The 13,026-nt window shown below is 45.7% G+C and overlaps 1 long non-coding RNA gene across 2 annotated transcripts in view; it reads left to right on the top strand.

Annotated features, from left to right (window-relative positions):
- Nucleotides 1-8,150, top strand: part of LOC115462869 — a 51,405-nt gene extending 43,255 nt beyond the window's left edge. For both annotated transcript variants that reach the window (XR_003940966.1, XR_003940965.1), the window contains exon 3: nt 7,540-8,150. This is a non-coding gene — a long non-coding RNA (uncharacterized LOC115462869). The remainder of the gene's footprint in view (nt 1-7,539) is intronic.
- The last annotated feature ends 4,876 nt before the right edge of the window (nt 8,151-13,026 follow it).

Here is a 13,026-nt window from a genome sequence, read left to right as displayed (position 1 = left end):
GTGAGCAGGCAAATAAAGGCAAGGTCCAGATCCAGGCCAAGGTTCAAAGGCAGGCGGCAAGCAAAGTCAAAGTCCAGGTCCAGGCAAAGGTTCAAAGGCAGGCGGCAAGCAAAGTCAAAGTCCCGATCCAGGCAAAGGTTCAAAGGCAGGTGGCAAGCAAAGTCAAAGTCCAGGTCCAGGCAAAGGTTCAAAGGCAGAGATAGGCAGAAACTGAAAGTAGCAAGGAAGCACAGCAACAATCAATCGCAGAAGACAAACCTCTGAAGAGCTCTGTTGCAAGGCAAACTAGGAAAGCTTCCAGGTGGTTAATAAAGGGAAACAGCCAGGGAGGTCACCAGGTACGGAAACTGCTGAGTTCCAAAAAGTCTCAAGACCAACTGGCAGGCTAGAAAATCCGGACCAGACCGGCATGACTTCTGGAACCGGGAAAACCACAGACGGTCCATTGCGACCACCAGGGGGCGAGATGAATGAGAGCATGACACAGGGGCACAGTCATAACAGTACCTCCCTCTCAAGGCCCCCCCGGACCTCTCGGGTGATCTAGGTCTCCATGGGTATCTCTGATGGAATCTGTTGATGAGTTTAAGTGAGTGATCCATGATCCCCGTACTAGGCATGGGTCATGAGACAGTCAGTTGCAGACCAGGCTGGAGCTTGTACACAGAGTTGGGCCGTGTGCCCCGCGCCCAAGCAGGGCCACCCGCCATGATTCATTGTGAACTACTCTGCGAGTCCTGAGACTTCCGAACATCAGGGCGTTCCTGAGCCTTAAGACCTGAACCCTGTCTTCGAGGGGAGATGCAAGACAACCCGCCTCGAGGAATCTTCTTAGAGCCCCTGATGGCGGGACTCTGGGGTTTGGACGCCTTGCAGACTGCAGCTGGGACCTGACTGATCTGGGGTGCCATGTAGACACAGTGCAGACCCATTGCAGCAACATCCGAGTCCTGGGACTGTGAGTCACTAATATCAGTCCAAGCATCTGATTCTTGGTCTTGCTGTTCGCTGTCAAACTCACCATGATCCGGCACGAGGCAATCCTTCCTGCAAGATTCACCCCAGTCCAAGATCTCACCCTTCTCCCAGTCTAGGTTCGGATTGTGTCTCTGTAACCACAGTAGACCCAACACAATGGGTTGCACGGCTGACTGGAGGACGTATAGGGAAATGTCTTCTCTGTGATCTACAATGCATAAGCTCACCGGACCCGTCTGGGTGCTCACATACCCTTGAATGCATCCATAAACTGAAAACAGCGGCATGGTCTTAGGTAATTCTTGTATAGGAATGGGCTAGTGCTGGGCAGACTTATACGGTCTGTGCCAGAGCCAGTGGTTGGGAGGCAGGGATAGTGCTGGGCAGACTTATACGGTCTGTGCCCTGAAAATGACAGATACAAATCAAGGTCAGGTATCTTGTTGGGCAGATTGAATGGACCGTGCAGGTCTTTTTCTGCCGTCATCTACTATGTTATGTTACTATGTTTAATTGATGGACCAGGGCCTCGGCTATAAAGTTCCCACCAGCCCCGGAGTCCAGAAAGACTTCAATCTGTTCCCTTTTGTGACCAAGATCGAGCACAGCTGGCACCAGGAATTGAGTACGAGGAATGCCAGCAGATAGACTTACTATAGTGCCTGCCGTCAGATCCTGATCCAGGGGTGCCGGTTTAAGAGGGCACCTGGCCGCATAATGTCCAATATCACCACAATACAGACAAAGGTTGAGACTCCGACGTCTCTGTTTCTCCTGCAGGGTGAGGGAAGTGTGTCCTAATTGCATGGGTTCTGCGGGTGGTAGGGGAGAAGCCTCCTGGCCCCTAGACATCGGGGGCACACCCTGAGGACTAGGTGTTTTAATTTCCACCCTTTCTGAGGAGCGCCGTTCTCGGCTACGCTCCTGGAACCGAATATCAATTGTAGTGCAGAGTCTAATCAGGTCATCCAATCCAGTAGGAAGATTATGTCCAGCTAGCTCATCCTTAATTTGGGGCGCCAACCCCTGCCAAAAGGTCACTACCAGGCTCTCATTATTCCAAGTTAACTCAGAAGCCAGAGTGCGGAACCGAATGGCATAGTCGCCCAAAGTCTGCGTTCCCTGCTTTAATCTCAAAAGTGCTGACGTTGCGGAGGTAACTTTCCCGGGCTCCTCAAACACTCGTCTAAATTGGTCCAGGAAATTGCGGAGGTCATGCATCACTGGGTCATTCTTCTCCCACAAAGGGGTCGCCCAGGCTAGGGCTTGTTCAGACAATAGTGACATTATATAGGCTATCTGAGTTCTTTCAGTAGGAAAGTCCCGAGCTTGAAGCTCAAAAATTATAGCACACTGGTTAAGAAAACCCCTACAGTCTTTAGGATTCCCATCATATCTTGGGGGTGACTTCAGACGGATACCTGGCCTTACCAGAGCTGTCGCCGGTCCTGAGTCTGAATCTGGAGGAGCCACCCCAGAAGATGTCCTAGGTCCTGGGGAGTTAAGGTGCACATATTGGTTTAACAGCATTCATTTAGTTACAGAGTCTATAAAGGTGTGCTATCGCACTGGTGGGTGATTCTTCCAAGCTCATGGCCTTGCAATCTGTCATGCTTCACACGAAACACTGGATAGTGAGCCCTTGGGCTACTGCCGAGGAGCGGCAGCAGCAGGAGGAACACCCACCAGGAACAAGGCGGAACCCAGACAGACCGGTACCCTCCAGACTGGAGCGGCAGGTCCAGAACAGAAGCCACAGCAGAGAGCAGGAAGATAGTCCACAAACCCAGCAGAGCCATGAGCAGGCAAAGGCAAGGTCCAGATCCAGGCCAAGGTTCAAAGGCAGGCGGCAAGCAAAGTCAAAGTCCAGGTCCAGGCAAAGATTCAAAGGCAGAGATAGGCAGAAACTGAAAGTAGCAAGGAAGCACAGCAACAATCAATTGCAGAAGACAAACCTCTGAAGAGCTCTGTTGCAAGGCAAACTAGGAAAGCTTCCAGGTGGTTAATAAAGGGAAACAGCCAGGGAGGTCACCAGGTACGGAAACTGATTAGTTCCAAAAAGTCTCAAGACCAACTGGCAGGCTACAAAATCCGGACCGGCATGACTTCTGGAACCGGGAAAACCACAGACAGTCCATTGCGACCACCGGGTCTGACAACCAGGGGGCGAGATGAATGAGAGCATGACACAGGGGCACAGTCATAACAACAATGTTGGCACATTTAGACTGACTGGACAGTTCTGCAGGAAGGAAACCCTTTTCTCATTATTCAATACCTTCTCTGTGAAATAGTAGTAATAAAAAAAAAAGGCAAGTGCATTTTTGTAATATACCACTTCAGTCCACAAAACAAAAGGAGCAAGTTCCCACATGCCATCTTTTTCTTTTGATATAGGCATAGGAAAAAAAAGATGTTAAATGCTCCCAGGTCTCAACCTAATTAATGATTTTTTTTTTTAAACTGTACTTATAAATAGTAAGTTTGATTGTTAAGCACCTGATACTCATAATGTCTGTTTTGGTGACCCTTTACTAGGTGAAAACATCAGAATAGAGTGAGTCCCTATAAACCAGCCCCTCCAAATGACACAATGATTACGATTTAGAACTAATTAGATGAAACCAATACTTCCTCTGTGTACATCCATATGCTACACAAGCCCGCATCTTTGAAAATATAAGTGAGGTCCAATAAAAGTTCTACCAACAATAAAGATTGACAACGTGGATAGAGCAGCTCATAGATATTTGCTTGCTTTGTTTGGTAAGGGAATGAGGGGTGCACGGAGAGGAGAGGGAAAGAGAGACCATCCTCATGGGCTTCAGCAGCCGTCTCAATCTAACCACGTTCAGCTCTCTCCTACCTGCTTCCTTAGTTCTGGCTCGCAGCACAGCTGCATTCTTCAATTTTCCGGGCCGCCGGCAGCATCAGTAAGGTAAGCACACTGCCTTTGGCGGCCCTGGAAGCTCTTGCTCTGTTGCAGAGTCCCACCTATGCGGGACAGGAAATTGCAATAGAGAGAAAGCTTCTGGGCCGCCGAAGGCAGTGTGTTAACCTCACTGACGCTGCTGGAGGCCCGGATTGAAGAAGGCAGCGCTGCAGGGAGCCGAAAGGGAGTAGGAGAGAGCTGACCAAGGCAGTTAGATTGAGAATAGGAGACGGCAATGGGAGTGGGAGGGAGATGCTAAGGCTGCTGTGGGGCCCGTGGGAGTATGAGACCCTGTGCGACCACCCCTGCCTAAGACTGGTCCTGATTAGCAGTTGAAATCTCAGCATATCTTAAGTCCCATCATTGTGTTGATAACCTTCAGCAAGTGATTTGGCTGCAGACAGTGATGGTGAAGAACTACTCGAGAACCTGAACAATGATCAACCGTTTGAAACCGCTAGAGAACTGGAAATAGAGGCAGAGGTCTCTGAAGATGACGTGATAGAAGCAGTAGCACTAAGAGCGAAGATAAAAAAAAAAAAAGTCCTCCCCCGAGAAAAAAAGGGAAGGATTTGATGCCACAATGAAGCAATTCAACAAAATTCTGAAAAATTTTCATCTGAAACATAGCTGATAATTTTTGTGTTGACAGCTCTTTCTCCTTCAGTATATGAAGCCTTATGTTTGGCAACAAGATAATACACAATATTATTATTGACATTTGTATCCCACATTATCCTGAATAGGCTCAGGTTCAAGAAAAAACATCAAAAATATAATAGTCAGATAATTATAACATTTTAACATATTAGGAATAATTGTATGTTCGTCATGAAGCTGGGCTAGAGTATGGGTTATGTAGAATCATATAAGAGAAACAACACCATAAACCGCTACTAAATGGACTTGGGAAAAATCCAGGAAAAATTCCAGGAATAACATATATACAATGTTTGTACGTTTGGGAAGCTCGCCAGGTGCTCTTGGCCTGGATTGGCTGCTGTCGTGGACAGGATGCTGGGCTCGATGGACCCCTGGTCTTTTCCCAGTGTGGCATTACTTATGTACTTATGTAACAACATTAGTTTATTGTCTTTTGATAAGATATGTATTTGTGAAACAAAGCAACCTGTATGCTAATCGGGACAAGAATGACATAACTTCACAGTAATATATGGTGAAATTTGCTAATTTCTTGGCATTATTTTACTGTCAGGGTATTTCTCCCTTCCACGGGAATTGGAGTACTGAAGTAGTCAGCAAGATCTTGGTGTACAATGAGCAGCAAACGATACTAAACTATCAAACACTACATTCACTTAGCTGACAATAGCTTCAAGCAGGCAACAAGACAGTCAAAATTGCACCTTTCATAGTTGCTGTCAACAAGAATCTGGTACAGTTTGGAGTCTTCAATCAGGATTTGAGCTTTGATGAATCAATGACTCCTTATCTGGGGATGTCACAGCTTGAAAATGTTCATAAACGGTAAACCCATAAGGTTTGGATTCAAATGGTGGCGCTTTGTGGCATAGATGGGTTTCCCCATCACTTGAAGCTCTATGCTGGTTCTGAAGTTGCGGTCAGTACAGAGCAACATCTTGGCTGAAGGATGGTGAACCACATGCTTGAAGATGCTTCACAGATCATTTTTCAATCATATCACTTATATTTTGATAAATTTTTTTTATGAGTCACATGCTGATCAAATCACTTGCTGATAAGAATGTTGTCGCTACAGGAATGATTTGTGAACTCAGAACTGGTTGTTCAAACAAGGAATTTCAAAGTACTAAGGAGATGCAAAAAAGTTGCAAAATAGATGATTTTGACTATCCCTGTGATGGAACTCTGTATGTGGTGAAGTGGCATGGTAATTCAATGGTTTGTGTAGCCAGCAACAATTTCACCCATGAGCCTTTGCAAAGAGTAAATCTTCTTGTCAAAAGATCACCTTAATGTTGCAGTGAGTCAGCCATTTGTTGCCAAACAATGCAACAAAGGAATGGGTGGCGTTGTCCTCATGAATAGATTGCTCACAAGCTACAGGCCATCATTGCATGGAAAAATGTGGTGATGGCATTTGTTCACGGACATTGTCAATGTTGCTGCATGGAGTATCTACTGCAAAGTACACGACAATGAAATGGATCACCTAGCTTCCACACGAGAAATCACTTTGGACCTGCTGAAGGGCACTGCTCCTTCCAAGATTACGGTGTGCAGCCAACAGCTGGCTCACTGGCCATCAGATGTCAGCCAGGCACATGAATTGCAGCATGAACGGATCAGATGTAGCTAAGGTTGCTGTCGCATATGTATAAAAGAACACAACGGTGATGTGCAGTGTTTGCATACCAACAAAGTTCGCCTGCATGCTGATGAGAGAAAAACTTGTTTTGTATATTATCATATGTAATATGTGCGGTGTGCTTACATTTGATGCATTACAAAGTTTTAATGACATACCAACTATTTGCTATTCTTAGTATTTTGCACTCTCATTAATGGTGTTGCTACAGGTGGCCTGTCTGGTGGCTGAGACCCTTAAACACTTCAGCAGTAGCCACCTTGGTCCCTGTCTTCCTCTCCTCCACCCCCAGATCCAGCATATGCCCCCCCTCCCGCAATCCAGAAATTCCCCCCCTCTCTGAATGCTCTGTAACCCCCCCCCCCCCCCCACTTCCACACTCTACCTCAGAACTATATCTAGCTACAGCAGCAATTCATATCCACTGCCTGTGCTGGCCCCACTGGCTTCCCTGTGCTGAGTTCTGCCCTTGCTGATGTCATTTCCTGTTTCCTCACTTGCAGGAAGTTCTCTCATAGTTACTTGCACATCCACCCTAGCTATTGACAGACTGGCTAAGCTTTTGTGCAGTGAGGGGACCCTGACTGCGATACTGGCCCTGTCTTATCTGTGGGGAAATTCATGATGTCTCCCACCCAGTCTCTCCAGGCTGCACTCTCACGGGGAGCCCCACATAGGAAGGGGTGTCCAGATAGCTTCGCCAGCCTTCTTGCATCAATGAAGTTCTTCTACTTGAACAAGGTATCAGCACATCTTTGGTGATTCATATCTGCTTCCTGTGGCAGCCCCCTGGCCTTCCCTCTGCCATGTCCCACCCTCACTGATGTCATTTCCTGTTTCCTCACTGGTGGGGCATGGCAGAAGGAAACCAGTAGGAGGAATGGTGAAGGAAATGGATATAAATTGCTGCTGCCGCTGGTAAGCACGCTGGTGAGGTACAGCTTGGAAGAGTGAGTTTCAGAGAGAAGAGTTGTTGCTGTGCCATGGGTGGGGGACAGATACAAGATCCGGGGGCGGATAGGAAGAGAGATGCAGGACAAAGTGAGGAAGGGGGAATTTTGGACGGGCTACGCCAATGGCTCACATGTTTGCTGTACATGATGTTGTACTGTACATTTACATTTTCAATGTTCCTGTACTAGAACATAGCAGTAAGTTTATTTGGAAAAGATTCAAAATGTCTTACCATGTGTCTGTGATTTATGTTGATGATCCTGAATGATAAGAAAATGACATTTATTAAAATTGTCATAGCCAGAAAAAAGGTTAAGGTAGTAAATCTGAATAACTTTTTTTTTTTTTTAATCTGCTTTCCCAGCCATTGACCATACATACTAAGGAAGAGACCTTCAAGCCTCAGCCTTAGTCTTATAGGCCAGAAAGTCTCTACGGACTGTATACTGTGCTACCCTGGCTTGGTAAATCAAGGTCAAGGAGGGATCCAGGAACATATTGGCAAGTTAAGTATCTGCCCTATTGGTTGTTTGAGGGAACAAGGAACCCTTTGCATCCCTTCTGAAATATGGAGGAGAAAAGAGGGACTGGGCTATATGTGTAAATTTCCAGCAAGGCAACTTAAATTTCATCCCGTTTACTGGTGGTTGCATCTACTGGGCTGAAGGAAGTCGACCATCTAATGCTACAGGGTTCCTGAGAATCCAAGACAACAATATTCCTGCTGAACCTGACTTGAAAGAAACTGCATCCGAGTCTGAGCCGCTCAGTCTCACCGTAGCTAACATCAGAACTAAGTGGAAATAATACTGAACTGCACTGCCCTGCTTACCCATAGTAGTAGGCTTAAAGGAGAGGGGAGCTTGGACTGAGTTTTAGAATTAAGGGTATCCAGCATCAATGTCGTTGTAAATAATTACTGCTTCCACTTGTTGTCTGTCTTGCATTTGCCTCTGCCACATTGTTATTTGTATACTCAAGAAACATACTGTATTTCTAGTAAACAGTTGATTCAGAACAACAACCTTGAGGTTGCCTGAATTATTAAGAGTGGAAACGGTGGAGAGAGAATAAAGTTGCTTATGGCCTTCTAGAGGTTTACGGTCCTGGCCCTGGTCCCAAACCTATAAATACTGTTTATATATAGGAGCTAGCCTTACTCTGGGTATACACTAGGCGACTGCCTACTAAGCACTCTGGTTACACTCAAAATAGGCCTCCTCCTGTTCAGATTTGCTTGGCACCTTTCTGGGGCAGAAGCCCAGAATGTTGTTTCTGTAACCATAGATGAAAGAACATTTTGACAGCCTGCCACGTATATATCAAGGGATTTGTAAATTTAGGGGGTAATTTTAAACAGAGGTATATGCACGAAACTGTTTTGTTATAAAATTGCCCAGAGTGCATATGGGTAAAAGTATACGTGCAATGCCATTTTGTACATACTTTAGAGGCATTCCTGGGGTTTGAACCCGAGTGGATACTTTTACATTTTCAATAATGTGTATGGAAATGTATGTGTGTGTAGTTTTGATGGAGTCATTTGAACAGAAAGGTTGAAAACTGGTGTAAAATATGCACCTACTTGCTTCACAAGTTAGGTGGCCTGTTACAAAATTACCCTTGTACAGGGCAATTTTCAAAAGCCATTTAGCCATGCACTGTAAATAGATGTTTATCACAGTAGAAGCGCTTTTTGAAGATCGCTTATCTTGTTTGAGGGCAAAAGTGCACCCATTGTTCTCTTACCTGCATTTCTGAGGTTGTGTTCCCTTGGCAGTATAGCCAGAGCAGGCAACTACAAAAGCAGGTTCAGATTTCTAGTGGCCATTTTATCTTGGACAGCTTTCAAAGGGAAAGTATCCTCATGCTGCCACACTTTGCACAGTTTTGAAAATTGTCCCTTTACTGAGCAGTTAGATGTGAAAGTCATATGTTAGTTGTTTTTTGCATAGCCCTCTTGTCTTGGCAAGAGTTGAAACTCCCTTAACTTCTTTTGAATATTATACGTGGTGGACTAGGTTTTTTTTTTTTCCTTTCAGAGCAGTGCAATGTCTCTCGTGTACTTTCTTTTATGCTCATGGATGCTCCTTGATATTAGCAGGGTACACTGCTGGGTAACAGCTGTCATCTCTCCACGTGACCCTCTACATTGATGGGGAAGTGCCTGGAACTAGTTCATAGCTTCCGCGCATTTCATTAATCCATTTTAGATGAACAGGATAACATGGCAGAGTCACAGAGAGTACAGAGGCGTCACAGGTGAGAAATGAGGGACCAATGTAAACAGCCAAAACCCTTTCCAAGTTTTATCCACCTTGTGCTTTCAAACCCAGTACAGTTAAGCCCTTTGCCTTAGCAACCGCTTTTTCCATTTCACCCCTACTGGGTTTTTTTTTTTTTTTTTTAGCAGCGAGGTTATTTCAGTCCAGCAGTGATCCGTCTCTCGCACTCACCTGAGACCAATGCCAAAGCTTTTTCTAGATTCAGGCCTCTCTCTCCCCTTTTCTCATCTCCTGTTGGTTGCCAGGCAACCCTGACAGTCTTGCTGTGTGTGTTCTTCATTGTGCTTCAACTAGGATTGTATGTTATTCTCTGAACTTACTTTTCAATTAAATAAAACATACTTTTTTTCCCTTCTTTTAAAAAAGGGTTATTCGCCTGTGGAAGTAGACGTAATAAACAGAAGTTGTTTAGAGAAAGGTTATTGAGAAACAGTGATCTACCTACTAGCATAGCCTTCAGGTTTTCAGCAGTCGAGGATCAGATATATTCAACTTGGGGTGATATCCCTGACCTTATCTTGGCAGATTTTTTAAAATTTATTTTTAATTTTTTGTATACCATCTGAAAGGAAACTTAGCAAGGTAAACTGGTCAAGGGCGCTGCGCAAAGGTGTAGGAGAAGAACTCAGCTTGTGAGCAGAAAACCTTCTCACAAATGGATACAGATTTCCTGGATGGGATTTGAAGCATATGTAATACTTAGGTACCTCTTTTATATAGTGTGGATAAAAATTATTAGGCTTACCATATGGCTCCAGAAAAAGGAGGACGGATTGAGCCAGCCGGGTTTTACTTCCATTGCTTTCCAAGCAATGGAAGTAAAACCCGGCTGGCTCAATTACTTCCATTCAAAGCAATGGAAGTAAAACCCGGCTGGCTCAATCCGTCCTCCTTTTTCTGGAGCCATATGGTAACCTTTACCTCTAGGCCTATGTGGGAACATGGGTAAAGATTACTTGCAGGGTCCTATGTCTGTGGTTGCCCTCCTCTCAGCAGACTTGCACCTCACTCCCTCTAAGAAATGTAATATCCAGTGCTTGGTTGGAACAAAGTAAAATATTTACCATGATAGAAAAAAAAAAAAAGAAAATTAACAATAAAAAAACAATGACCTCATCAGTCTGTCTTAAAAAATTACTTATGTTCTATGCATAATTTTATGCATAGATCATGCAATTGTGAGTTCTATACATTAAGGGACCGATATTCAAAAGACTCCTGCCCAGTTAGATCCTGCTAAACTGGCCATCCGGCAATATTTAGTGGCACTTAAGTGGTTAGTGCTGCTGAATAGTGCCTGTGACCACCAAGGTACTCCAGTTAGTGCTGGGGGTTGGTGGGTTTGGGGCCCAAGTCTCAGAGGAGCCAGAACTTAATTGGTTGGTGGTGATATTCAGCCCTCTAACCAGCTAAGTGGATTAAGTTAGAACAGCCTACTAGATCTAGGCAGTGATGATGGCAAGGGTTACTCCAGGTGGTGATTTCCCCATTGTCCCAGTCTGTTACCGGATTATGCTTTTGAAGATAGGTAATCTCAAAATAAAAGGATTGATGGATGTCTGAAAAACATAGAAGGCAATAGCCTCCCTGTGGAGGGCCCCTATTCTTAGGCATAGGGGTACAGCCTTGGCTTTACAATGTCCTTGAATACTCCCATACAGAGGAGATCAGAATGGTCTTAGTTAAATTCTGAGTAGGAATTTTGTAATGTTGAACGAGAGCCTCGTAAATAAAATTCCCACCTACTCCGGAGTCAATGAAGGTCTCGGTGGTTTTCATTTCTCAGTCCAACTCAAGTAAAGCAGGAACTAAAAACTGAGTGAGGAGAATCCGTGAAAAGGAATCTAGTGCTGTTTCACCTGCCAGAGCTAGGCCCAAAAATGTCCTGACTTGTTTGGGCATTTGAGAGCGTAATGTCCTTTCTCACCACAGTAGAGAGACAAGTTCAGAGTCCAACATCTACAGTTCTCCTCAGAGACAGATGAATGGTCCACCTGAACCAGAGTCTGAAGAGGTGAATTCTTTGGTTGGCAGACGTATGGCCCACTGAAAGTTAGGTGCCAATTGGATCGTCTTATAAGAAAATTGTTGTTCCCGGGCTCATTCCTGGAGCTGGATATCAATCCGGTTACATAGGCAATAAGGTCATTCAGCTTGATAGGGAGGTCTTATTCTGTCAAATCATCCTTGATTTGGGGTGCTAAGTCCTGCCAGAATACTGCTATTAGACTCTCATTGTTCCAGTTAAGCTCCGAAGCCAAAGTATGGAACTGGATTGCATAGTTCCCAAGGGTTTGAAACCCCTGTGTCAGTATGAGAAGTTTGAAAGTTGCGGAGGTAGCCTTCCCATGTTCCTCAAACTCTCCTAAATTGTCTAAAGAAGCAGTCAAGGCTATTGAGTACTGGGTCATTCTGCTCCCAAGGTTGGGAGGCCCATGCCAGGGCTTCATTGGACAGGTGAGAAATGATGTAAGCTAACGGGCCCTATCCGAGGCAAAGTCTCTAGGGCAATGTAGATATCTGAAAGTGGTCCATGTGGGTGGTCAGATCCTGGATGGAACTGGAAAGTTACTGAAGCTGGAGGGCCAGTTGCTGCAACAGCTGCAAAGTGGATGACTTGCCTGAGCTCATGGCCTTTGCAATCTGCCATGGTATGAGGAAGGTGAGCCCTGGGCCTCACCTGAGTATGCTGCCCAATCAACCCGAGGGCTAGGTTGGCCCAAACTAACAGCAGATGAGTCAAGCCCTGACAGAGACAAGGCCACAAAGTAGTTCTAGAAGAACTCTTTAGGGTGGCCTGATGGGGTTAAGACTGTATGGCTCTTAGAAGAGCCCTTGGGGGCAGTCTGAGGAAGTCAAGGCCAGAGTAAGCCGGAAAAATGGAAAATCTGATTGGAACAGGGCTGGAACAAGGCTGAAGATGTGGACTGGAACAAGACTGGAGAGTCAGACAGGAACCAAACAGGGAGTGGTTCTTAGAAGAACATTTGGGGCCTGCATGAAGCAGGGACCCTGGAATAGGGTTAGGCAGGAACTCAGGGACAGGACAAACAGGGCTAGAACAAGGCTGAAGATGTGGACTGGAACAAGGCTGGACAGTCAGACAGGAATCAAACAGGGCAGCATTTTTCAACCAGTGTGTTGTGGCACATTGGTGTGCTGCGGCTGCTCCCCAGATGTGCCGCAAGAGTTGGGCCAGCTTAATTTGTGCAAGAATGGATTGTTTTCTTGTCTCTAGTGGTTGGTGACAGGGCATCTCCCCTTGTCTCTCTTGACACCCCCCCACCCCCCACCCCCCGTGTACTTTTAAAGGTTTTCTTGTGTCTAGCAGTCGTAGTAGCAGTCAGTGGCAGTGATTCATACAGCCTGCTTGTGCTAAACCTGGACCCTTCTCTCTGACGTAACTTCCTGCTTCCAAATAGGCAGGACGTGCCAGAAAGAAGGTGCCAGGGTTGGCGTGAGCAGGCTGTATGAATTGCTGCTACTGACTGCTAGAGACAAGAAAACCTTTAAAGGTACACGGGGGGGGGGGGGGGGGGGGTGTCAAGACAGACAAGGGGAGATGC

The sequence above is a fragment of the Microcaecilia unicolor genome, chromosome 2 (assembly GCF_901765095.1).
Source record: "Microcaecilia unicolor chromosome 2, aMicUni1.1, whole genome shotgun sequence".
NCBI lineage: Eukaryota > Metazoa > Chordata > Amphibia > Gymnophiona > Siphonopidae > Microcaecilia > Microcaecilia unicolor.
This window is presented reverse-complemented; position numbering and strand designations above follow the sequence as displayed.